Source organism: Zonotrichia albicollis, chromosome 21, assembly GCF_047830755.1.
Source record: "Zonotrichia albicollis isolate bZonAlb1 chromosome 21, bZonAlb1.hap1, whole genome shotgun sequence".
In the NCBI taxonomy this organism is placed as follows: Eukaryota; Metazoa; Chordata; class Aves; order Passeriformes; family Passerellidae; genus Zonotrichia; species Zonotrichia albicollis.
The window spans coordinates 10602554-10627315 of NC_133839.1; the positions used below are offsets into that span (position 1 = coordinate 10602554).

A 24762-nucleotide genomic window follows, 5' to 3' on the forward strand; every position below is an offset into this window, starting at 1 on the left:
GCCAACAAATCCACCCTAGGGCTGGATGTACAGAATGAAGAGCTGCTTACCCTGAGCCAGTGTTCTTTGTGACATCCAAATGGGACATTTGCCCAGGAGGTTCCTCAGGCATACACGGGGTTATCCCAGCACTTGGAGCATTGTGGGGATCCTGTTGGATTTAGATGTGCTTCCTCTCTGAGCATCTCCAAGGAACCAGCACATGGAAAAGCTGTAATTGCAGAGCATTCCTCCTGCTGGTGGAGGCTCAGAGGCCCAGCATATGCCTCGCTCAGTGAGTCAGTTGTCAACATGATTTTGGCTGCTATGGAGCTTAGTGCAGGGATCAGAAAATACCTGCCAAAATGAGGCTGCAGAAAATGTTTGTTTTCTAGCAGATCTAGATATGCCTCTAGTTTTGTTTTCCACCTTTGAACACTTCTCTAGCTGCAGCTGGAGGTTGGTGGGCAGCTGTGGCAGATGTTACAACACCAGCCCTTGTTCTTTGTGCTGGAGCTGCTCGTGTGGGTTTGTTTGCTTAGCGTTGGGTGGGCAGGGCCTGGCTGATGGAGCAAAGCGATGCCTCTGCATGTGGGTCCTGCTCCGAGTCCTGGGGAGAAACCCTGATACTTGGTGTTTGGAAAACAGGAAAGTAAAATGCAAATAGCATTCTCTTCTTTGCTCCAGAATGAAGAAAAAGAAAAAAAAAAGACAAAATAATAATAGTAGAAGTTAGTCCAGAGTTCACAAAATTTTATTGTCTCTCTGACTGGCCCTGTGTTTGCAGAAGTGCTGTTAGAGCCTTTCTCCTGGCAGGGAGAATATCCCTGAAGAGTTTTTCACAGTCCATGTGTCAGACAGGAATGCAAAGGATCAATTTACAGCCAGAGACAAAGATCTGAAAATGTCCGGGGGGACCTGGGGGAATGTTTCTCACCCCAGGCAGTTTCAGCGATGGAAGTGTTCCCGTTTGCCCGGGGTCCAGCCCTGAGCAGCAGCAGTGTTTAAAAGCAGAGTCTGTGCTGCAGCAGGGCTGGGGCAGGAGCACCAAGCACAGCACAACCTCCTCACAATCCCTTCTGTACAGAGCTGGAGAGAATTCCAGCGTGTTGAGGAGAGCTCAGGAGAGCACCACGGCGTTCCAGGGAGAGCCTGGGTGCTGTGCCTGTTTCCATGAGGAACTGGCTTTGTTCAGCTGGTCACTCTTTATTATTGGGTTGCAGCTGTCAGAAAAAGCAGGCAGTGAGCTGGGAGTTGTATTTAGAAGTGCCCTCTGGATGGGATGCTTTGGAAGCTGCACAGAGCAGTTGGAAGTAGTTTCCAGTTCAGTTTGGCCAGTTTTTTGATAATGGTTTTACTTTCCCTGAAAGCTGGTAGTAATTTTTTTTTTTCATATATTCTTAGAGATATTTGTTTTATTGTCATTTAAAGTTTCCTGGTAAACTTCAGGCAAAACCAGAGGATGTATTAATCTATTTCATGTCATTTGCAACATGGTCTGTAAATTCAGGCCTTAATCTTAGAAATGTATATTGATGTATTCAGCAGGAGATGGCATGAGGGGTTTGTCTGAGTTGCCTGCAAGAGCACAGGCACAGTTCATCCTTTGTTTTGACTCTTATCAATGATTGTTTTTTTTAAGACTGGAAAAAAAAAAAAAAAGGTTTAACTGTTGTGTCTTGAAACCCAAGATGAAGCTGATCACACGAACTCAAGGCACAGAAAAAGTGATCAGCATTTAGGATTTCGGGAGAAAAGCAGGTGCATTCAAGTTGAACCCAGTGCCGAGCACACTGAGGGCTCTGACCCGCCTGCCTGTGCTCTGCCGAGGAGAGAGGCAGGTTTTATTTTCCCTGCTTATTCATTTTCTGAGTCATTCATCTTGTGCTATAGCTATTGAAAACTGTAACAGAGTCTGGGAAGCACTTGGCTTTTGAGTGCTGCCTCCTGATTGGGCTGGGGAATGCTGCTGTTGGGGAATAATGTGTGAATACCATCTGCTCCGAGGAGCCGGAGCCTCCGTGGATTCTGCAGGAGCGGCACCTTCAGCCAGGACTGCGGGCGCGGGGAGCCCGCCTGCCTTCCCTCTTTCTTACCCAAACTTTTGCTCGGCACTGGATTTCCTTTCTGCTTCCCTGTGGAACTTTTATTGTGCTTTGCCCGAAGGCTGAGTTGCTTCTCCTGTGGGTTTTGGAGGTGTTTTTTCCTTTATTTTTTGCCTTGTGTGGGATTCCTTCTGGGGTTCAGCATGCACACCAAGCCGGGAAGTAAATCAGGGAGTTTTGCAGCTGTTTATTGCAGCACGAGAGTTAACGTGGAATGTCTGAGTTGCTCTGAGAAACTACTTCCAAAAATTTGACCTGCTTGTAAAAAGGTAAGCAGGGAAAGACTTTGGAATTTCGGGACTGACTTTCTACTTGCAAGGGGGGTTGTTTTTTTAGGAATGAATGTGAATCATTTGCAGTGTACAGTTGCCTCCTAGCAATGCCTGGGATCAAAGACTGGGTTTGTCTCTGAATTTCTTTAATGAGCAGAGTTGGAACAATGATTGTCTCTTTCTCTTTTGTGTAGCAATTGTTTTACAATAAGTCTTAACCCAAACTTTCTGCAGTGTGAGTGTAATTGTAATTCAGAACAGCAGCTCATTTTTGGGTTTGTATCTTTATGCAGAGAACTCTCAAGTCTCGTTTTCCTGCTTATGGAATCTCTTTTTCTGTTATCTCAGACCAAGCACAGTTAGTTTGCAGCAGTCTGTATTTCCTCAGCAGAGGACAAGATGCAGTTTGTGAGCCTGTTAAATCCTGCCCACTAATGACCTGCTGAGAGAGCTGGGGCCATTCCTTCACCTCGGGACAGCAGAGCTGGGGCCACCACTGTCCCCCTGTTAGCACATCCTGAACTCTTGCATGTGCCCTCTAAAATATGGGTATGGATTCTTTTTCTGCAGGTTGTGTTCCAGTCAGACTCTTCTATCCACACAAAACAAAGTTAGCAAGAAATATTAATGGTTTGTAAAATCCTGTCCCTCCTTCCAGTGAGCCACATTATTCATTTTTCTGTGGTCTGTTCAAGGGGGACCTCTGCAAAATATAGTTCTGAGACTTTGCTGAAGACTCATTGAAATTTATTTTTGACAAACACCTGATTTTTAGCTTTTTTTGTGTCGGTGGGTTAATGTTAACTGTGCAGCAAATGTGTGACTTGTTTACTGATATGTACTACAAGGTGAATGTTCAGTACCTGTAATCACGGGAGCAGCAGATTTATGTAACTGATGCTTGATCTGACCTGAGCTTTCCATATCCAGTGGAGTTCAGATGAACAGGAGAGGGTCGTGCTCCTGCTGTGCTTCCTTGCACCCGGGCACCAGCGTGGAGCAAATGTTCCAGGGTACAGCAAGGAGCTGGTGCACTGACAGGGAGGTATCTTTTCACTTAGTCATTTTCCTGGCCCACTGCCAGATCATCAAAAGCAGCTCTTTTAATGAAGAAAAAACTTGCTTTGCTGTAATTAGGAAAAGTGTGGCAAGTCACGGAAGGAATTAGGAGCTGGGCTTTGATGATCCCCGTGGGTCCCTTCCAGCCCAGGATATTCCACGGTTCTGTGAAGGAATGCCTGGATCACACCAAGCTCAGCACCAGCACAGTCCCAGGAGGGCACTGGGTTTGCTGGGGACATGTGGGCTGAGGTCTCGCAGTGCCACTCCTGGTATGGACGCTCAAAAACCTTTGAAAGGTCTGGTGTGCACCAGTCCCAGTGGGGTTTGCAGTAATAACTCATCCTGGGGACAGAAAAGCTATTTGTTATTCATTGATAATAATAACAACAACAACAATAACAATAAATGCTGGCTTAGTTCTGTTTTGCTGGAATTGTATTGTCAGTGAGAGATTTCCCAGCCTGTCACTGGGCTGTTGGGTGATGATTATAATGAGGAATGGAATCCTGACCTCTGAACTCCACAGGATCTCTTCCATTCCACACCTGGCTCCAGAAGGTTCCTCAGCCACTGGCAGGGGTGACCAATAGAATGTGGGATGTGGAATCAGAGCTCTGCAGTTCCGTGGGATGTCCATATGCATGCTCAGATCAAACACCAGCTGGTTGGAAAAATGTGTTTATTTTTTGCTTTTCATGCTTCATCCGACAGCAGTTCCTTGGTTCACTGGCCTGACTGTGATAAATATTTTTGTAAGGGTAGAGTTTCCTGGTTGTAACCCTTCTGCAGAGGGTTCCTGCTGGATCCCTCCCAAACCCCTCCACAACTTAGCACTGGTCAATATTTCCTTTTAATGGCATCCTGTGTAGCTGCAAAGCACTTGTTGTTTGCCTGCCTGTGGCTGATGTGCTGCTCTCATCATCAGCACTGCAATGCTCCAGTGTTCTTCCCTCTAATCCAGATAACTTCATGCCAGCTTAAATGTGCTGCTTTTATCCTCTTCTTCTGAAGGGGGGCTGAGTTAGAACTGCCTTGTCCAGGGTCACACACAGGGAGATTTTCTCATGGCATTGCAGTGGCACAGCATCTCCTGTGTTCCCCATTAGTCCTCTGCCATTCTTCTTGCTCCACAGTCTTCCTCCTTGCCTATCTCCCTTTCTTTGCTCTTCTTCCCAATTATAAATTGCTGGAGGGCATTTGTCATTTTGCTGTGGAGAGCACAATCCACCTGGCATGTCTTGGGAGTCTGGAAAATCTCAGCACAGGTTATTCAGCAGGCCAGGATTTTTGTTTCCTTGAAGATGAAGAATTCTCATTTTCACAACAAGAAATTACTTTATTTTGCTAAAGTGGCAACTCTGGCAATGCAACATCAGTGTATATTTACAGACTAATTTCAGAAATCCACACAGATTCCTTTCCTCTTCTCCACCACCACAACTCTCTTGTCTGACTTGGTTGCCAGACTTTCTCTGGGAGTTCAGTCTCACTTAATTCACAAAGAATGTGGCTCCTTCTGCCATACTCAGTGCCTGGAGTCTAAATCAGGACATTTCTGGTGAACTTCAGCTTAAGATAAGTCTGACCTACCTAGAATTGAGGTTTCCAGACCCAGAGTGATGAGGCTCTGCCATTACCATGAAGTTCTCTGCCTGTATCTGTGCTAGCCTTGCCTTTTATATAATCTAATAGTCCTTTGCCAAGGAGTAAAATGTAATAGGAACTATTTTTGTGATTTTGGGAGTATTTTTGCTGGCTCTGAGCTCCTTGGAATAGATGCCGCCTCCTGTTATGATGTCACCGCTCCTGGTGCTTGCCAGTAGACTATCAACATTTTCAAAATCAAGATAAGAAAATCAAGATTAAAACCTGGTATTTTGCCTCCATGTAGGTCAGATGAAGCACAGAAACTAAATTTTTAACAGAAGAGGAGCATTGGTGGGGAGAGAAGGATTTCAGAAAAACTGGGACAATCCAGTGGCAAGCACAGGAGACCAGAGAGTTCCTGGTTTCTGGTTCAGACTATGTGAAACCATTTTGCAGAGCAGCTGTGGAAGTGAAAATCAGCAAAAGGAGGGTTGGTTTAGAATTGCCTCATGGAAATTTTGGAAGTCTTTCTTTCTCTCAAGGAATTTCGGCCCACATCTTCTCTTTTGTCACAGGAAGCTGCCAACAGCCTGCCCTGGGCTTGGCCTGTCCTTACATCCCTGACCCAGAATGTCATTCTGGGAACGGTACAGAGTGACTGGAGCAGGGACTCCAACAAATCTTGGGAGTTTAGTCTTGGAAAAAGTGTAGCCAGAGCTTCATGGCAATTTTGTGAGGGACTTTTGAATGCTCAAACCCTGCTTTCCTACTCCCTTGTTCTGAGATAGTAATTTTTCATTTAGGAGCAGAGAACTGAAGGCAAAGAATAAAGTCAGTTGGGATGAGGCTTGTACTGAACTTCCAGCTGCAGCCCCATCTAACAGTGCTGAAATTAAATGGCTTAAGGACAGTGTGGAAGAACTGAACCTCTGGAGCAAAGTCAAGGTTTGAGAATTGGAGTCTTTTTTTAGTATTTTTGGTTAAAAAAAGACTAAAGACCTTTTGAGATTGCTGTTGTTTTATGTGCCTTTGGAAAGTGCTGCCAGACTTCTTCATCTCAGGCATTTGAGCCATCTAAGAGCAGCTTGGTGGATTTTTTTAAAGTGCTGTTTTGTGAATGTTAGTGCTTTGTCAGTAAATCCGTTCAGTTCTGGTTCTTACTATCATTTTCCTTGCAAAGGGATCCCTCATCAAGAAATGTTCTTGAATATTTTAAGCTAATTATGTATGTACATATTTTGGTGTTGGGTAGAGATTAAATATAAATTAAAAACCAACACAGAGAAACATATTCCCCAATGGATTGTGAGAAACTTTCTCCCACCGTAAAGAACTTGTGTCCCAGTAGATGTAACATGGATATTTTGAGAGCACTGGAATGTTTAAGGGTTAAGAGATGGCTCTCACAGATGCTTTGGATGTGTTCTCTAGAGGCCAAGCCAAGGAACAGTGTGTCCTGTCCTTCTGTCTGTCCTGATTTCTGAGTCAGTCCCTGATTTTCCTCCAGTGAATGGGCAGACACACACCTTAAGAGAAAAGATACTCATGTCTCTGTTCATGATCTTCCATGTTTCAGGGAACATTGGAAACTTCCAACCCTTTCCTTGTTGTTTCTTCTTTTACCACTTGAAAATGTTCTTGGGAGATTTGATCTCGCTCTGTGGATTGCTGGGTGCATTAGCACAGCTTCTGCTTGCCAGAGCTCTCACTAAGCAGAACTGGTTTCAATAAATCATTGGAACTTTGGAAAGTCTGGAGTTCCAGTCATGGCAGCTCAGAAGAGGGAGGGGGAACAGGAATACAAGAGCTTTTGCAGCTGGGAAAGAGCAAAGGTAATTCTCCACAGAGGAGTCTGAACAGAGAGGTCTCTGATGGAAGGCTGGGGGAATCATTCTCTTGCAGGCTGGATTAATATTTCATCCAGAGAGGTGGAACAAAGTCTTGTTCTGGTTGAAAGTGGAGGAAGTGAGTGATTCAGCTTATTTTGTCAGGCATCTCCCTGCCTGTGAGGAGGTGCAGCACAGCATTTTTGTAGCCATGGAGAAGGAGGGCTGTGTCTGGAGTGCCACTTGGAGATGCTGGAGCAGTTGCTTGGCCTTTGTCTCAGGTCTGTGCAGCTGATCCCTGCCTTGCTTTCCTGAGCAGTAAAATCTCCACCCCAGATTTAAATTTCTCTTTGTCAGTGATTGAGGCTCACACCCAGCACCTCTATTTCATTCATATCCAAACTGCTCAGGATTACCTGTGTCTGTCAAGGTTTGAAGTAGTGATCTTCTTATTTCTAATAAATCCTTTAGCATGAAACTGGCTTTAATCCCCCTTTGCTATTCCTGTTCCCTGCCCAGGGTAAGCTTGGAAGTTGGTTTTTTTGTTGGTTTTTTTTTTTTAATTGCTACTTGCTCTCATAAGCCATACGATGCTTTTGATAACAGTCATCAAATTTTACAGCTATCACTATAATCTGAGTGCTGTTAACCATCTGCATCTCTCCTCGTGTTCTATAGAAACTGAAGAGAAAACAAATACGTGGTTAATTTTAGCACATCACTCCTTTTAATGGATTCTGTGTCCCAAGTAGCAGCACTGTTTAATGTGTCTGCAAACAACCTCGTGGAAAGGAGGAAGAATCCACACACAAGGACATTCCTCAATGGTTTCCAGTCCCTAGGGCTGCATTGCAGGGTCAGGAGTGGGCTGCAAAGGGTTTGAGTCCTACAAAAGGACCTGTTTGTTTGAGTTATAACTTCTGTAAGTTGTAACCTCTGATTGGGGATTTTAATCCCATGGAATCTGAACTTGAGACATCATCAGACAAAGTCAGGTGAAGAGTCACCCGTGTCTGTGCCTGGTGATGAGCTGTGAGCAGTAACGAGAGAGCAGAGCAGGGAAAGGGGGAAAATCTCACTTGAGTATAGAAAAACCTGGGCAAAAAGTGTGGAGAAGCTGTGCTCTGTGAACAGGCAGGCAGCATGGACACAGGCCTGGGATCCAGGGCTGGGATCCAGGGCTGGGATCCTGGAAAAGGCAGAGGCAGCTGGAGAGGAGCAGTGGCCCAGCTAACGGGGCAGCCCGTGCCCACAGCCCAGTCCTGGCTTTAGGGAGCCATTTATCCTCCTCACTTCCCAGCATCCAGCCCTGAGGAAGGGCTGCCAGATGTCACACCTCATACAGGATTTCCTGTGCTTCACCTCAAATCCTGGGATTTGTTTTAAACCATGTGCAGTATCCCCTTCCTTGTGCCTGAGCTGCAAGATGGGAATCCCTTGCCAGGCAGTGACCTCCCAGGCTGTGCTCCCCAGCTCCCTGGGCTGCTCAGGAGCCAGAGGAGGTCCCGTGGGGTTGGACAGGTGGAGATGCAGCTCTGGCAGCCCTGCATGGCCAGGGAACGCTCCTGCTCCTGGCAGGGCCTCCCTGGGCAGTGTCAGCCCCTCTGCTCCCACAGCCCGGCCTTACAGAAGCAGCTTCACTTCACTGAGGTCACTGTGCTGCTGCTGACCTTCAGGGAGTGCCAACTGCTCTGCAGGTGCTGTCTCACCTGAACAGTGCACAGGAATGTGCCCTTCATTGAAATATACATTAGAGTAGGCTAAAGTTAAATGGTTTTTTAAATTACTCCCCCAAAGGACGTGAAGAGAAAGCTGTATCTCACTGTGTTGTTTAACTTTTTATGTTATGAAAACCACAAAGGAAAGGGTTTATTATTAAAGTAATGATAAAATACAAGAGGGACTGAGTCAGAGATAGGACTGCCTTGAGAGAAAAATTACCATTTCATTTAGGCTTCACTGGAGTGGTCAGGATTGGTGTTTAAGATGTCACCAAAACCTTCCAGTATTATATTTAACCATTGTGGAGACATAGAAGGGGCCCCACAATAAAAGTGATATATTTTGAATTTCCTGATCATAGTGCTTTAACCTTTATATTGCTGACACCCAAGATTCAAATAGAAATGCGCACTGAAACTCTGTAATTTCATATATTCCAATTTTTTAATAGGAATCCATTTAAAATTACACAAGAAATCTCTTTTCTTCTTCTGAGTGTTTCACTGATTAGCATAATTTATAGCCAGTTTTGTGAATAAGGTGATTGTACCCAGGTGATTGCAAAAAGGTCTGTGGATCTCAGCTTTATAAATATTATTCTGAATCTGACTTTGTTAAAGTAATTGATGTAACATGAATCAGTGCTGTGCAGAGCTCCTCAAGTGCAGAGACCACACACTGTGTAATCTCTGGAGCCAGTCCTCATCATGCCTTTGCTTTTCTTAGCAACAAAATTAACTCCATCATTATAAAATTTAGCCAATACTTTACCTCTGCAGTCAGAATCTTCTCACATGAGACTCAGCCCACGCTCTAAATCCTGCCTTCCTTGTGTGTCACTCTTTGCCTCAGAGAACTGCAAAAGTGACTTTGCAGTGGCTCAGCAGGGATGTTGTTACCCCTGGAGGTGTTGCAGGGGAGCCCTGGGAGGCCCATGGAGCCCCTTCCACACTGGCTGTGCCAATCAGAACCCTCCAAGGCCTCTCCTGTGGAGGCTCCAGCCCCAGCTGGGCGCTCTGGGAAGGGAGGAAGAGCTTTGTGTCTGCAGGCAGAGCTGGAACTCAGGGTCAGCCGGGTGAGAGGAGCTGCCCAGGGCTGAGCAGGGACATTGGCACTGACAGGGAGACCCCAGGCTGTGCTCAGCCTTGTGCTGGGCTGCACAATGAGCCCTGCAGAGCCTGGGGTACAGGATGAACCCTGCAGAGCCTGGGTTAAGGAATGAGCCCTGCAGGGCCTGGGTTCCAGAATGAGCTCCACAGAGCCTGGGTTACAGGATGAGCCCTGCAGAGCCTGGGGTACAGGATGAGCCCTGCAGAGCCTGGGTTCCAGAATGAGCTGGGTTACAGAGCCTGGGTTCCAGAATGAGCTGGGTTACAGAGCCTGGGTTAAGGAATGAGCTCCACAGAGCCTGGGTTCCAGAATGAGCCTGGGTTACAGGATGAACCCTGCAGAGTCTGGGTTACAGGATGAGCCCTGTCTCAGAGCCTGGGTTCCAGAATGAGCCCTGCAGAGCCTGGGTTAAGGAATGAGCTCCACAGAGCCTGGGTTAAGGAATGAGCCCTGCAGAGCCTGGGTTACAGAAAGAGCCCTGCAGAGCCTGGGTTACAGGATGAGCCCTGCAGAGTCTAGGTTCCAGAATGAGCTGGGTTACAGAGCCTGGGTTACAGAAAGAGCCCTGCAGAGCCTGGGTTCCAGAATGAGCTCCACAGAGCCTGAGCTCGGCTCCTCGTGCAGCTGTTTGGCTGCTCAGGCTCCTTGTGCCATTGGATTCTTTCTCCCACGTTCTCTTCCTCCATGAACACAGAGCTGCCAGAAGGGCTGGACGGCTGCCCAAGAGCTTTTAAATGCTCTGGTTAGGAATTGGTGGGAACCTTGTGTTTGTGTTTCTCTAAAGAAGTTTTATGGCTTTTTCCTGGTGCTGCTCGTGACAAGGTCGCTTTGAGGGAGGAGGATGCAGGTCACCCACTGCCAGAGCCCCCTGTCAGCGTGTGGGGGGTGACACAAAGGGGACAGGAGCTGAAATCTCCTGCAAACTTTGGGTGATGTTTCATCTTGAAGCAAATTCCTGGAGAACTGCTGAGATGAAAACAGGCACAGCTCTAAACCTGCATGGTTTATAATGATGAGATTCTGGGAGAAGCTGGAATGCTTCTTACAGGAGAGTAGGGAAATAAAGATTCCCAGCTGTTAATAATAACAAGCCAGGGATTCTTCTTGTTCAAGCTGGAGCAGAATTGCCTGGAAGTCCCTGGAGAATTCCAGTCCAGCACTAGACATTTGAAAGATTTGGATCCCGGTCTAAAATATTTCCACTGCTTGAGCGGATTTCCAAACTGAGCTTTTTTTATCATAATCCAGACAGAGAAATGAAATTTGTGGTACAGTCAGCCATCAACTGAAGTATTTTGAGAGGAGTGTGGTGACTGGAGAGTCTGCTGTGTGTGCAGGTCCTGAGCATCCACTTGGAAATGGAAGAGACCTGAACACAACCTGGTGTGGTGCAGCTGGCTTTGAAGAAATCATAGGAATCATGGGTTTGAGGTTCATTTATAGGAGAAAAAAGAAAGGGAAAAAGAATGCAAAAGCCAGCATGGTTCAGTGTCTGGGCACATTTTCAAGGCCTCTTTTATTTTGAGTAATTAATTCTGTGTTTTATTAGTAATGAAAGCAAGGGCTATTTTGTGCAAGGCTGGAGCAGTTCAGGGTGACTCGGCAGGAAGTTAAACTGATGTAGCATTACTTCTGCAATTTATCACCTGCCTGTACTGCTTACTCAGGGTATAATACAAGTTTGTCATTGTTCAGAGCAATTATATTCTAAATTCACTTAATAATTACCTCTCAAACCAGAAAACTTTAAAGAAGTGATTCTTTTATAAGTAACTGGGAAAATCTCTAGCATGACATCTCTTCTTTGAGGCAGCCTAAATGCAAGCTGGCTTTTTGGTGATCTGTTTCAAATTAAGGGATTTCATTGCATAAATGTATGTACTGGGGCTTGAGTGTGGTGTATCCAAATGCTTGCAGCCTTCTTACACATTTGTAATGATTCCAATAATTCCAAATTAGGGAGGTTTTTTTGTTTGGTAGATGAAAAATCTGTTCTATTTTGTCTTTGGTTAAGGGAACTTGAAATACTGGGTAGTACAAATGTGCAGCTTCAAAACTGGTCACAATTGTTGGTAGGACTGGATGGCACGGCAGCTGAGCACAGAGCAACCACAGACCCTCCAAAGCTTTTCCTTCCTGAACCTTTTTTCTGCTTCTCCAGGTGTGGAGGGGCTGGGGAGCTGCGGGGTCCCTGGTGCAGACCCAGCTCCAATTGATTATCCCAGCCCAGCTCTGAGGGTCCCGCAGTCCCTGGGCAGGCCCTGCTGAGTTACTGCACTGCTTTAGGCAGCAGACTTTTACTGACTGCAGCAAATAAATTTGCTGTGCTTTATGGAGCAAGGAGAAGCTTGTTTTCTGAATTTTAATTGTCTCAATAAATCGTGTTAAGATTGTGTTCTATTAGACTGCAGGAAATGAGTGTGAGCGGTTCAGATCTGGATGTTGTTGGGAAGGTGTGCTGCTCACAGGACTGCTGGAAAAAGAGTTTTCAAATCTGACTGAGCAATAATGAGGATGATAAGGATTGTAGAGATCTGGAGTGCAGCTTCCCAGGAATCCCCACTCAGTCTTGGGTTTACCTACAGGGATTCTCTTGTCCCACTGGGTGATGATGATTTTCTGCTTCACAGAGCAGAGGAAACATTTGCAATGGTGCTCAGGTGGCTCAGGCACAGGGAATGGGAGAGGGGCACTCATGTCACACTGTAGTTCTGGTCACTACTGAAGGATGAACCTCTGCTCTGGAGACAGGCTGGCAGGGTGGGGGCTCTTCAGCCTGGACAGAAGGCTCCAGGGAGATCTTAGAGCCCCTTCCAGTGCCTTAAGGGGCTCCAAGAGAGCTGAAGAAAAATGTTTTGATGCTGTGACTTGAGAGTTCATGAGTGCAGCAATGAAAATCAGCAGGTTTTATTCCCAGCCTTGTCCCTGCTCTCAAGAGGAGGAATATTGGTTCATTTCACTGAGGGATGGCTGTGCCCCTTGGGATCAGGAAGGAGCTGCTCTCGTCCTGGCACCGGGACAGAGTCCAGATCTTTATTTGCAGGATTAGAATGTTTTCTGAAAGATAGGCCAGGTTGAAAGCTCTCCATTGCTGTATCTCCCAACGTTCTGCTGGAGAGCTGGAGTGATTGATGAGCATTTCTCCTTGCAATTACAGATGAGCAACAGCAACCCACAAATCACGGCACGCTGGGTAGGAGTTCCTGAGCCGCTCTCTGTAGTCTGGCCAGCAAATCATTAAATCAAGCGAGGATGAGCAAGGGGCTGCTGGATGTTCTCGCCTCAGCACAGCAGCTGAGAGCTGAGTAAGCTGCTGTCTGCCTGAATCAATCCCCACTCTGGGAATTGAAACACTGCAGACATGAAGCCTGTCCGTGGCCACATAAAAGCTGCATTATGGCTGCGATTTAGGGGACTACGCCTAGAGCAGCTCTTTGAATCCCTAATCCTGGCATCTCGGAGGGAGGAAAGCATGGAGGCTGTGCTCACATGTCTAAAACTTTCCTCCTGACCCTGACTCAAAGTGGGGGACCTGGCCTGCAGTGAAGCCAATCCATGGGGAGTTGATGTACAGTGTAAGTTGTAATGGGATTTTACAGTACAGATCCTAGTACATATATTTAATATCTGACAATTCAAATAGCTTGGCTGGCAAACACACTGAACATTGCCAGATTTCTATAAGATCCTGTGAATTCCTGACCTAGATATTCCTTGGAGGAGGGAATTCACGAGCAGGAGAGAGACATGAACCCAGTATAGTAGACCGGGCTCCTCACTCCTGACCCATTTCCCTTATTTCTTCTGAGTATCTTTAAAAACTGCAAAATTGGGTTAATAAAATGATTTAAGAAGATCAGCTTACTCTTAAAGTTGTTCCAAGTTCAGTCTTTATACATAAGTCTTTTACCTTATGCTTGGGGTACAGAATAATGAAAATCTAAACAAACAGAGCACTAAGCCTCAATCCTACATGTAAATCTGTGCACATGTGCTGCAAACAAGATAGCACCCATGGACGGATTTGTTTGTGTTGCCTTATGAGCCAAATGCTGTGGTTTTGCTTCTTTTATTTATTCAGTCCTGAAAGAATTTACTGTGAAATCCCACCAGGCAGAGATAAAGACTGGAAACCTGGTAATCTACAACTGTACAGGAGGGTCAGTTTATGGCCTGAATGTGCTGGAGAATTTAGATGTGGAGAGACTCTTTCATAGTGAGCTGACATGAAAACCTGTATTATTTCAGGGCTTTGCAGCATGTAAATTATGTTTACGATGAAGCTAAAGCTTGGAAAAACCAAACAGATCTAATCCAGATTTGCTATTCTGATGAATTTTTTCCTTCTCAAATAAATTCTGGTTGTCAGATTATTCAGTCCCAACATGACAAGGGCAAGACAAATTAATTAGCCTTATCTCCATGGGTTGTGAGGGTTTTGTCTCTGGGTGCTTTGTGTGAGGGTGTGCAGGCACTGCTGTGGGTGACTGCCCATGGCAGGGGAAGGAAGAGGGGTCCTTCAGCTTCACCCCAACTCCTCTCTCCCAGCCACACTGCCAGTGAAAAGTTTGAATTCTCCTACAGTCTGGAACTGAAGACCACATTTCTAGTGCACTTCCAATATTAAACTACTCTCCTGAGACTGCTCAAGAGTCAGAAGTAATGCTTTAAAAAGAAATTAAAATGTTTAGTTGCAGAGAAAAAATGGCCAGGTCTGGTCTCAAATGAGCATGCAATTTTAAAAAAACGCTGGGTTCCACAGTACCTGGAACTCTTGCATGTCATAACCTTGTTAAGATAATTACAGTAGATGGCTTTTCTGCAAGGGAATCCCCTGACATTCTTCCTTGGGAGATTAAATCTCTGCTGCTGTTCTAGGCAGATTCTGCCTGAGTGAAAGTGTCTCCTACCTCCTTTAAAAATATCAACAACCAAAGAGAAGACAACACTTAATTCCTTTTTACAAAAGGAAAAGAGAGTCATGTCTTGGGAAGAAGGGAAATCAAATAAAAAATTTAATGCTAGAGAAGAAAGGCAAGAAATGCAGTTGCCGTGGAAACCGGAGCATAAGTAGAAACTTTGCAGCAAAGAGCAGAAACTAAAAATGAAAAAGCAGAGTGGTGAGGCTTGGCAGATAGCCAGGAGCTGCCTCCACCTCCTCTCCTGTGCTCCTGGTGGGATGTTCTTCGTCATCCTCCCACGGGCTGGAGGTGCTCTGGGCATTTGGAGAGCAGAGCTGGGCCGTGGGTCAGAGCCCCTCCCAGGGACAGCGGTGACAGCACTGCCTGGGCTGAGGCAGCTGCACCAAAGCCTCTGTGAGCTTCAGCCTTGGGCCTCTTCCATGGGAGAGGGGAAATTCACTGGGAATGGTCCTCACTTCACACTGAGGGCTGGAGAGAGAGGGGAGCTGCTTCATCTGATGGTCACAAATCACCAGGCAAGCCCTTGATTCTTGTGTCCACACCAAGGTCAGGGAGTGCACTGCAGCAATCACTCCTGTTCTTCAATGATCCCTGTCCATTGGGAAAAGATCCCCTAAAGCTGCTGCAGGTGCTGCTGTGCCTCACACTGGCTGGGCACCATTCCTCAGCCCTGTGACCCACAGCTCCCACCTGGGAGTCACATTCCTTGTCGGAGTTCTCCTGGGCACAGGCTGTGTTCCATGGTGGTTGTTGGCTGCATCCCCCGTGGTTCTGAAAGCAAGGGCCCATTCCAGATGTGCAGTTTTGTCCAGGGCTCTGGGATCATTTGATGCTGGCACGTTTAGCTCAGTTGTACGCAGTAAGTAATGCAGTCATTGGATTAGTAATTATTAAATCCACATATGCTTTTTAGTATGACATGGAAAAAAGCAGGTTGGGAAAGCTGGGCAGGTTCCCAGGCAGGGCTGTAAAACCTTTGTGATGGCCAGGAAGTGATTTGGGTGAAAGCTTGGGAGCATACCCAGCCTGAGTGCTGTTACAGATGGAAGCAATGAAACCTGGGCTCTCCAGATTTCCTTCAGTCATATTCTTGGAATTCAGCACGGGTGTAGGAGTTTTGCTAATTTGCCCTCAGACTGGTCAGCATCTTATATACTTGACTCCTTTTTCATTAACAAAATAGAAAATGCAGTGCAAGTCCAAAAAACCCACTTGACCTCTTTGTATGTGAATTCTGGGTGAACTTACCTGGGATACAGCACCTCAGTGTGTCACCAGAAATAAAACCTACACACGTTTAACTCTGCTGCATTGCCACTGACTTCACTCCTCAGCTGACTTATCATCATCTCACCTGGACTATTCCTTATTTGATTATTATTTCAAAACACAAAGATTTGTGATTGTTTGGGGTTCTTTAGGCTGGAAGTAATGAAGCTTAGAGTAACAAACTCCACTAAAAGGGATGTTAATTTTTAAATGTTTTTTAGCATTTGGGCAGGGGAAAAAGCAAGGAGCATATTTTCTAATCCCCGTAGAAAGGGAATTCTAAAAGGAAGCCCGCTCTTGGGAGGGAGCGGTGATCCCGTCCCGGGGATGTGGCAGCGATCCCAGGCGGAGCCGGCGCCCTCCGGCCTGCGGGCGGCAGCAGAGCCGTGCGGAGCGGAGCGGAGCGGGAGCGGCCCCGCCTGCCCCGGGACAGGGACAGCGCTGGGAACAGCCCTGCCCGGGACAGGGACAGGGACAGGGACAGGGACAGGGACAGGGACAGGGACAGGGACAGCGCTGGGGAACAGCCCTGCCCGGGACAGGGACAGGGACAGCCTGGGGAACTGCCCTGCCCGGGACAGGGACAGGGACAGGGACAGCGCTGGGGGACAGCCCTGCCTGGGACAGGGACAGGGACAGCGCTGGGGAACAGCCCTGCCCGGGACAGGGACAGCGCTGCCGTGGAACAGCCCAGGCCGGTGCTGAAATGAGGGAACCCCAGAGCCAGCGCTGGCCACAGCAGAGTTCGCACCTTGAGAGGGAACTCCCGGCGAGCCGCTGGATTTGCAGCAGGGCCGTGTCCAGAACAGAGCAATTTTCCTTGGCTTTAACGTGCTGACACAGCACTGGCGTTTCTGGCGTTTTCAGCTGGAAAAGCTCTCTCCCTTCTCCCGGGCTCCTCCATGTTCAGTGGGTTTAACAAATGTTTTCTGAGACCACTGACATTGTATCTGTTTTCTGTGGTTTAAATGGAAACGATCTCGTTTCTGTTGCAATAGTAACGCAGTGATGGACCCTGAGGAGCTGTTTGGGACCTAGGAATGCTCAGAAAAGTCAAACCATATTGCAGGGAGGTGTACAGTGTGTGTGCAAAGGACAGCCTGGCCACAGCTGGGAGAAGCTCCACAATACCCTGTATTATGTGGGTTTATACCCAGCTCAGTGTGTTATGGAAGGAAGTTTATGAGTGACATGACCCAAACAAAAAGAACACTCCAGTTGCTGCCAAGATGACATTCCAGGCTGCTCCTGACAGAAACAAGATGCCTTCCATGTAGGATTGCCACTTACTGTGTGAAGATAACCATGGGCTACTTCCTGGAGTCGCAAAGAATGAGCATTTTGGGAAATTCCAATTCCTGGTGTCTGTTTTCAGCGTTGTTGCTAAGTGTTTTACCTCCTCACTTGGAAACAAACATCACCCAAGGCTGCTTTCACTGCTCTGCCCAGGGTTAGGGTTGTGCTTAGAGTGTGTCCCTGCTTGCCAGGCTTGTTTGGGGCAGATCTGGAGGAAGTTTGCAGCCCTGCCTTGATGAGTTCTGTTAGAAGCAACAGTGCCTTTGTATAAAGAGCTGAACAGGACCCTCCAAAACCCAAACCCTCCAAAACAGGAATGTGCAGTCTCTTGTGTTTGCCCTGACACAGTAAGTGTGGGGTTCCTAATCCCTGTGGGACTGAAGAAGTCAGAACTGACCTTTTCCAAGGCTGATTCCTGCAAAGACAAACACCACACCTGTGAACATTCCCTGCCCTGCTCAGGATCACAGGAAGTTACATTTTAGCCCTGACCTGCACGAATCCCCTGTACTGGTGAGCTCAGTCTGGGCTCCAGGCTTCCCAGGGCGCTTTGTTTTGGATCCAGGCTGCCCAAACTGTGGTGATGGAGGGATAATCTGTTCCAAAGGTTGTCAGACATCAGGGTTTCAGAAATAGCAAGAAGAATTTGTCAGCTAATGTTCAGACCTGAGAGATCCTGCTGTCAGAATATTGATCTCAAATTCCTCCAGCGTCTCTTCTGTTGGGAGTTGGACCTGAATTTCAGAGTGCAAAATGTGCTTTTCCCATATTGCTCCCTGTTCTCCCCCCTACACCTTCCATTAGCAGTTCTGTGTACGTGAGTCTCCCTTGTCATCCTGTCAACCCTCATGGTCTTTAAATAGTCTGCAGGCTCTGGGTGGTGATCACCACATTGTTCCCCCTCCCTCTGCAAGCTGCTCCTGGAAAAGAGGACAGGAATTACTCTCTCATACACTGCTTGTTCATAGTCCAATTTTAAAATCATCTCCTGCTTGTCTCATTTGCCAAGTCCATCAGAGCAATATCCTGCCCAGCTCCCTGCCCTGCCGAGCCCTCAGTGAGCAGCTCAGATCCCCAATTCCCCTTGGAATCCCAGGGGGATCCTGCCCAGGCCCTGCTGGCAGCAAACCCAGACTCAGCAGCATCACTGCTGAAATGGGCTGCACATAGGGAGATCCGTGTTCTTACTAAATGGTTTGGTTGCTATTTTTTCTCCTCGAGGGGAATTCCATTCATCCCCTTTCAGAAGAGCCTGTAAAACTCAGCCAGTCCCGAACTCCCAACAAATGTCCTTTAATAGTTTTGGATTTCAGCACAGAGGCCTCTGACTGTGTGTTCCTTTAATACGTTCACAACTCCCCTGGGAGAACTAAGCCAGGAAAAACCAACACTTTTTAAAGCCAGGCCTCCTGCTTTAAGGTTGTGTTTCTTTTCCTGCCTTATATTCCCTTGCTCATCTCCACAGCTCCTGCTTTCTCGTGCTTTGCATTGCCCATTCTCAACTCGGGTGTTCTCAGGTGTCCGAGAGTGCAGCACTGCATCCTCTGCTTTCCATTTTGCTGGCTGAAGGAGCATAAAGGACTCTTAACATTCTCTGCAGTCGCCTCTCAGCTTGGCATACTGATCATTTCAATAATAAAGTGTTTCCTTTCATTCTCCAACAGTCAGGCCCCTGCCAGAGCCATAATTGTTCACAGATGACTCATTTTGGCTGCATGATCAAAACCAGGGAAAAGTGCTGTTTGCACAGGCTTTGAAACGTACAAGATGGGAAGAGATGTTCACGCTTGATATTTGTACCATATGTGCTTTCTAAATTTTATTATAGAACCTTTACATTTCAAAAGAGATTCTAGTCTTGTCCTGGGGATGATTTAGAAAGGAAAAGATAAGTAGAGTTTTGAGTTAGGCCAAGATTAGCAAAGACTGACTGTGTAGTTTGAGCTGTGAGGCTGCATCCTGGTGGGAGCTGTGCAGTGCAGAGGGGCTGTTGCTGCCCTGAGAGAAATAGCTCTAGAAATAGATCTAGATCTATGTCTGGATATCTGTGCATTGCTTAGGGGCTGCACACTCATTGGTGTTCTATATCAAAGTCCCACTGAACTCCTCATTCTTTCCAGCGTTTGTTTGGAAATCCTGCATTCGAAGTTGCAGCAGGTGTTTGCATTTTCTTCCCCAATGAAAACCCCAGGGGTGTCTGCACAGTGCTTGTGGTGCCCCATGGCAGTGCTGGGAGGGCTCTGCTCTGCTCTTCTCACTGGGTTCACCTCACATGTCCCCACTGGCAGGGTCAGCACCAAGGTCTGGTTTAGGGGGGAGGAGAAGGACATGGGAGGATGATTCCTGCACTGCCATTCATCTCCAAGCATGAGCTCTATCAATAAGAAGCTGCTCTTTGTGTCTCCTCCCAAAATCGCTTTGAGGCCACCCAGCTGCCTTAGATACAACACCAAACAGACAAACTTTGCCTTCTTTGCATCAGTGTGGCATTTGACCAATGAATTGTACAAACCCTCCAAGCCAGCTCATCCAAGGTGCTGCCCTGTGGATGTGATGTTAGACTTGGTAATCCAGGGAAAATGAGTATATTAGAAGAATAGAGTATTTAAATTCAGTAGGAAGAGGGGGTTTTAGTAGCTTTTCTCTCTAAAATGTAACAGGGGTATTAGTGGAATGGGAACATACAGACTCCATACACTTGTGAGTGGAAGATCTGTACAAAAAAGTAGGAAGAGAAGCAGAAAAAAACAATTTGGGCTGATGCTGCAATAGAAGAGCACTACTGGTCACTGTGTGCCTTGCTAGATATTTTCTGCTATTTTTATTTGGAGTCTCCTTTACCAGATCATCAGCCAGTTCCCTGCTCAGGGCTGGTGAGGACCCAGCAGGGTGAGAATTCCCCGTGTTGGATCCTGGCTCACGAGAGCTCAGGCACTGGAGGTGTTGGTGCCCTGAACTTCCACATTTCAAAACATCCCAGCCCTTGCTTTGCTCTTGGAGTGTTTTTCATATTTCTGTTGTTTGAAGGAGGCTCTCCACATTTTGCAATCAGCTGCTCTTGGACAATAACATCTCTCAGGGCAGCCTTGTGTTGTTGTGCCAGAAGGAAAAACGTAAATTTAAATAAACCACCCTCACAATGGTATTTAAAAACTGATTGCAGGATTTCCAGTTGCTTTTGTAAAGCCCTCTTTAAAAACAATAGCTACATTTTCATTTTTCAACTTGTTAACAGGGAACTCTTTTAAAACAGAGGGTGTTTTCTGTGCTACTCTGTCATGTCAGCCTGATAAGGAAGATGGCTAAAGATCATTCTTGCCAAAATATTCCTTGGATGAGTCATCTGATGCCAAAAAGCAAGTGAAACGAGCAACTATATTTGCAGTGGAGTTTGCAAATTATGTGGCAAGGAAAGGAAGAAAATAATCTGTCACATGAAAAATGAAGTTTAGATTGTGTGTATATAAATCAGTGATTTGTTATATGAGCGTGAGATCATTATCAGGCATTTAAACATGAATTGGAAGTGCCTAATCTATTAATTAATCAGGAAATAAGTTTTACATAGCATGTGCAATCAAGTTAATCTCTCATTTCACTTACCAGCAGAGATGCTGCTGTCAGTGGATGTTGTCATGAGATTAAACACCCCGAGAGCTGAATCTTGCTGAGGGGGAGCCTCAGGTGCCCAGATGGCATCAGGAGGGGAAGGGAGGGGAGGCAGCTCCTTCCCTGAGCCCTCGCACTCCTGACACGGGGAGAAGCTCTCTGTGTGCTCAGCAGTTCCTGCAAAGCCTCTTCTCCCCCTCTGCCTGAGAGCAGACTCAGCTTCCAGGCAGGCAAGGACAGTGATGCCCTGCAGGAGCTGCTGCAGGTTCGTGGTTCCTTCCCTGGCCTTTAGCACACAGCCCTGCAAAGCCACTGTAACAGAACTCAGCAGAAATAGCTGAGCCTTCTGCTAATAATAACCCATAAATCTGGCACAGAAAAGCACTGATGCCAGACTTTTATCAACTCCTTCCCTGCAGCAACACAACAGCAAGTTTACTGCTGAAATACAAAGTAAAAATATTTTTAGGAGTTAATTTCTTTTGTTATATGAATATTTTGATTAAGGTCAATGCGGATTTTGTAGTTTATTACAGTATTTGTTATTACATCTAATAATTGGATTCCTAACCTAGAGGTGATGTGGGTTTTATTTAACTGTGCAGATGTGAAGGTAAAGATGATCATTTGGGCTCTCTTCCCACTGAAGGTTGGACCAGGTGAGATTTTGAGGTCGCTTTTGAGCCCCTCCAGGATCACAGCAGAGAACTGCCACAGTTTTGTCTTGGAGAAGGAAATGGGGGATCCTGGGAAAGCCAGAGCTGAAGTTACTCTGTTAATCACTCAGTGAATCACTGCTAGCATTTTATTTTAGTAATGAGGGATATTTGGGAAGAATAGTCCTGCTTAAACAAATATTTCCTGCCAGCAGCTCAGCGTGGAAGACACAGTGCTGGGAAGTTTTGTACAGCTCCCAGTTAGGTCTGAGGGCCTTTGTTTGATTTAGGGATTTGTACAAGGTTTTTGTTTTTAGTTTGGAATTTTTGCTGTACAGTGGAGACTTCACACTCCTGGTTTTTTCCTGTTGTTGAAAGGAGCAGGCTGCTCTGAGGCATTGGATGTTTGATTCTGGTAGAAGTTTCTTCTTCCATTGCATTGGACTCCATGTGTTTTAATTGCTTCGTTAGGTCCGTGGAAATTTAGCACAAGTCTTTAGATGGATTTTGGCTTTGTAAATTTTATTAGCATCATTAGCAGTCAGGTCATAAACCAGTGTACCTGGGAGGAGTGTCGTGTGTCAGCAGAGCAAGTGAAGTGATTTTGTTGTGGTCTCCCCAGCTGCTGGGAGAAGCTGATGTTCTTTAGCTCCATTGTTCTGCTGGGAAGGGGGCAGGAAATGTGAAATGTGCTGTGAGTCAGCCTCGGTGGTTCTGCCCCGTCCCGAGTTCACGGTGGGTGCAGGAAACGTCTCCAGGCTCTCAGACCCTTCCCCTGTGCCCCCTGTAACACACACACAGCTTTGGCCTCCTCAGAGCCAGCCTGCTGTGAATTCCCACCGCCGAGGAGCTGCAGAAATTTAAAACTTATCTAAAACTCTCCTTGTTGGGAATTGGAGGTGTCATTCCCCTACTTCCTTTTCAGATAGGGATATCTGAGAAATTCTTTTATTCACATTTTAAAAATACATTATGGCTCTTTCTTAAAAAAAGTCAGGACATTATTTATTAGAAGCAAATAACTGACTTCCCCACTTGATAATGGGCACATTCCTTGGATTTTTTTTTTTTTTTACCTGAATGAAAAAAAGGAAGTTCATGTGTTTTAAGTACATTCAACTGAGCAAGTATTTGCAGAAGCAAATGTGCAGACGTGTCTGTGCTCTGGTGGACAAAAGATACTGTAGGAAAAAAAGATAATTATGTTTAATACTTCTTCATCCTGTAGCATCTGAAGTTAAATCCTTCAGAAACATTGTTAAGTGAGAGAGACAGAGCCAAGCTGGGGAAACTGAAACACAACTCCCAACCATTTCTTTATACTTTTATATAGGGCTGCTTTCTCTTGTCATACAGTTCACAGTCCCTCATTAACCTCTCCTGCTTCGTGGTCACCTGTATGAGTGTTTCTGAAGGTACCTGGCTGATTAAAAATAAAAATCTCTGAGTGTTCCCACCTCCCATTCCCTCAGAGCTTGGGGAGATCCCCAGCAGCCGCCAGGGCTCTGAGCATGAGTCACCTGGCTCCACTTAAACAAAATCAAACCTTCCCCTTTCAGATCATCTAAATTTGGGTGAGCTTTTAAAATGGTATTCTTTAAACTTTCATTTCCATCAGTGCTTTTTTTTTTTTTCTATTGGGAATGACAAAAGTAAATTGGATAGGCCGTTTTAAAGATATTTCTAGTGATAAAAGCATAATTGTGAAAGACTCTCTTCAGAGCTTTCATCCCAGTTATTATGACACAGAATTGCAGAGAGACACCTGAATATTTGGGTTCTCATCTACAGCAAATCTTTAACCAAACCCCTCAGTATTTGCAGCCTTTCCCATCGCTGTTTTCTGGATGTTCTCAGCTCCTTTTGGGAGTTGAATCAGCTGCACAGGACGAGTCTCTGCTCATCTGGAAAACAGTTGGGGTTGTCCCTGTATTTTTATTTTGTTATGTACCCAATATGCAGAAGAAGGCGATTCTGGCTAGGAGGAGGAGCAGATGAGCAGCATGTGGAGGCTTTGCCTTGGTGGGGATGTGCAGGGTGTGCGGGCGATGTCCCCCTGCCGGGCCGGGAGCCCCCGCTGTCCAGCTGGGATCTGCCTCCGTGACCTGAACTTGTCGCTGCCCTCCCCAGTGCTCATTCCTGCACTGCCTGAAAGCTGGCGCCGAATTCCTCACGTGTGGCCTCAAAACCAGGCATGGACTTCAGGCAAGAGCGAGCCTTGGGCTTCCTCCTGGACCGGCCTTTCTCGGCCGACACACAGCGCTGATGTTTTCCATGGCTGTGGAAATGTGTGGAACCCTCAAATCGGGGAGGATGGCTGGTGCTGGGGAAGGGACTCCTGTCCCGGTGCAGTTTCTGCCTCTTGTTACTGGAGGTACAAGACAGGATAATCCAGGGAAGTTTTCCAGCTCCTGCTGAAGCTCCTGCTCCGGGGGAACGGGGCTCATCCACAGCCAAGCCCGTGGCTGGTCATGAGACACCACAAAGATAAATTTGCACAGAAGTCTGGGAAAAATGACAACTGAGGACACAACACAGAGTTATTGTGCAGATGTTGTTTTGCAGCTCATCCCACTGGGATGAGGTTTCTCTGTTACCTGCCAGCCTGGGAGAAGCAGCAGCCACGCATTCAGTTCTTGGCCACCATTCTGCGTCTCTGAAATGTTTTCTGTCACTTCCTGCAGAGTCATTTTTGTGCCATCAAGGGAAGGAGCTTAGGTGCAGAATTCTGGACAATTCACTTTTGACCTTTTGAAGCAGTAAAGGTGGAGTGAAATGTTTTATCTGTTTAATATATATATGTAGTTTTATTTTCTTCCATGGCTTAAAGTGTTAATTCTGCCCATTGAAATGTAATTTTATGGAGCAATATGAGCCGGAGGCAGAATCTTCGATGCCATCAGGACCCAAATGGTAAATAGGCCCTTTCTCTAATTTGTGGGATGTGCTATAACTCAGTTTGAATGTTGAAAGGAAATGGGCCTCCAGGGGAGTCTGGAGCTCTGTTCATTCAACTTCTAATTAAAGTTTTCCCCTCTCAAATTTCACTTTATTTTCCGGGGCTTTTGCTCCATGATGATTATTACCATGTGTCCCATGGCCAGGAAATCATTATCCCCTCTCCGATCCCTCCCCGCAGCTGAGCGGGCCCGGGGCAGGCAGAGCGGCCGGGGCCGGGCCGGGAGCCGGGAATGCTTCCAGGACACTCTGATCAGATGTCTGGCGGACAGGATCCAGTCCAGGATTTCCCCCAGCCTATGTTCACGTTTCAGGAGCCCAGGCCAGCTCTGGCTTCCTATTCCTACTCCAGCAGCCTTATCTTTTTGGGGGCAGGAGTTGTTAGCACA

At 46.5% G+C, this 24762-nt stretch overlaps 1 protein-coding gene across 4 annotated transcripts in view; it reads left to right on the forward strand.

Annotated features, from left to right (window-relative positions):
• The window catches only part of DAB2IP (DAB2 interacting protein), a 157523-nt gene that overhangs the window by 5920 nt on the left and 126841 nt on the right, over positions 1-24762 (forward strand). The window contains exon 1 of one of the 4 annotated variants that reach the window (XM_074556449.1): positions 1888-2353. The exons of the other annotated variants lie outside the window; for them this stretch is intronic. The gene's annotated coding sequence lies outside the window, so the exon portion shown is untranslated. Of the gene's footprint in view, positions 1-1887; positions 2354-24762 lie in introns of those variants that run through there. 4 annotated transcript variants of the gene reach the window in all.